The sequence below is a fragment of the Penaeus japonicus genome, unplaced genomic scaffold, assembly GCF_977035675.1.
Source record: "Penaeus japonicus unplaced genomic scaffold, GWHDUDI00000001_assembly GWHDUDI00000021, whole genome shotgun sequence".
Lineage (NCBI taxonomy): Eukaryota > Metazoa > Arthropoda > Malacostraca > Decapoda > Penaeidae > Penaeus > Penaeus japonicus.
Window position 1 is genome coordinate 7549734 of NW_028234423.1, and position 2500 is coordinate 7552233.

The 2500-nt window shown below is 31.4% G+C and overlaps 1 long non-coding RNA gene across 1 annotated transcript in view; it reads left to right on the forward strand.

Annotated features, from left to right (window-relative positions):
• Positions 1-371, forward strand: part of LOC122257154 (uncharacterized) — a 688-nt gene extending 317 nt beyond the window's left edge. Inside the window, exon 2 of the long non-coding RNA XR_006223568.2 lies at positions 121-371. This is a non-coding gene — a long non-coding RNA (uncharacterized LOC122257154). The remainder of the gene's footprint in view (positions 1-120) is intronic.
• The last annotated feature ends 2129 nt before the right edge of the window (positions 372-2500 follow it).

A 2500-nucleotide genomic window follows, 5' to 3' on the forward strand; every position in this document is an offset into this window, starting at 1 on the left:
TATTTTTTTTCTTTTCCTTCATAGCGTCTTTCTCTTTTCCTTATCTATCTTTTTTTTTCTTTCTTTTCTTATTTTCTTTTTGTGTTTGGTATAATCACCATCTTCCATTACTCTCCACAGCGCGCCGCTCTGTTGGTCGTGGTGATGCTGGCGGTGGTGTCGATGGTGATGGCCCACCCTGAGCCTGGGTATGGTAGGGGTCATGGTGGCTATGGCTATGGCGGCCACGGCGGAGGACACGGTGGATATGGCTATGGTGGATATGGTGGCTACGGCCATGGCGGAGGACACGGCGGTCACGGATATGGATATGGTCGTTGAAACTGACTGGATGAAACCATCGGGGTTTGAATAAAATTTTCATATGATCATATCTGTTTTATTATTCTATTAGAAGAAAATTAACATTGTCTCTTTCTCTCTCTATATATATGCATATATATACACAATCATATGTACATGTATATATATGTATATATATAGAGAGAGAGAGAGAAAGGGGAATAGACAGATAGATAAATCGATTTAATGATAGATGTATATATACATATTATATTAGATACACATATTCATGCATATACATATATACACACATATATATATATATATATATATATATATATATATATATATATATATATATATATATATATGTATATATATATATATTTTATTTTGTCATATACATATATACACACATACATACATATATATATGATAAATATATAAATATATACATGTATACATATAAATACATACACAAATATGTGTGTGTATGTGAATGCCTGCATGTGTAAGTGCACACACACACACATATATATACATATATATGTGTATTATATATTATATATATGTATATACATGTATATACGTACATATATATGTACATATATACATATGTATTCATACGTAATATGTATATATACACATATATTCACACACACACACACACACACACACACACACACACACACACACACACACACACATATATATATATATATATATATATATATATATATATATATATATATATATACAGGGGTGATGTGCGATAGAAAAGTGTCAGATGTGGTGAAAGGAAAAATGTGCGGTGGCTGTGACGAAAGCACAGGAGAAGAAAATACAGGTAGCCGAAATGAAGATGCTGAGGTGGTCACTGGGGTTCACAAAGTTGGATAAAGTAAGAAATGAGGACATTATAAGATTGAAGTTGCAGTAATATCGGAAAAGTTGAGAGAAAGCAGATTGAGGTGGCTGGGACACGTAGTGAGAAGAAATGGAGATTATGTAGGGAAGAGGGTTAGACGGATGACTGTTGGAAGGAGGAAGAGGGGAAGGCCCAAAAGAAGGTGGGAGGATTGCATGAAAGAGGACAAGATAGCGAAAGGGGTGACAGAGAGCGATGCATTATGGAGGACGACATGGAGGAGGCGGATCCGTGCCGGTGACCCCGAGTAAATTGGGAAAAGCCAGTAGAAGAAGAAGAATATATATATATATATATATATATATATATATATATATATATATATATATATTCATGTATATACGTATGTACAAATCCATTTATATACATATACCGTATGTAAACACACACAAATATATATATATATATATATATATATATATATATATATATATATATATATATATTTATGTAAGTATATATGTGTGGGCGTGTGTGTGTGTGTGTGTTCGTGTGTATGTGTGTGCATGTCTGTTTGAAGATATCATTTCTACTAACGATGATAAAAAATAAAAAAACGGTAATACTGTAATAGTAAGAGCAATAACAATAATGATGAGCAATGACAGTCATACTGAATATGAAGATCATAGTAACAATATTAACAGTGAAAATAGGAATAGTAATAATGAACAGCAATGATAACTATGATGACAACATCATCATAACATGATAATGGGAGTACTATAATGCTAATAGCAATTATAATGATGGTGATGATAATAACAGTGATAATGATAACAACGGCGATAATAAGTGTAATTATTTATGCATGCTTTAAATATTTGTATCAATAACTTCCTGGATAAATTTCCATCAATAAACAGCACAATCAGAGACTATGTCGGTATACCATTTCTTGAATAAATGGTATACTGTGAGCATAGGCACATAAGCGTACATATCCATAAATATATATATATATATATATATATATATATATATATATATATATATATATATATACATATATATATGGATGTATGTATATATCTTATCTCTAAAACTCCCAACTTTAAAATCATGGCTACAGGTTTAGTAATAAGATTTAACAATCTTTAGCTGGAATCGTTCGTGTGAATAGAGTGTACAATTTCACTCCCGCTCTAAAATTGCAAATTCTTTTCAGGCGCTTATGAATTGAAAAACCTTAAATTCTTATCATCTATCATGAAGTTTACCTCTCTGATATATGTCCATCATTATATATATTCGTCAGTTTGTCTTCAAACATCATAAAATGCAACGGAT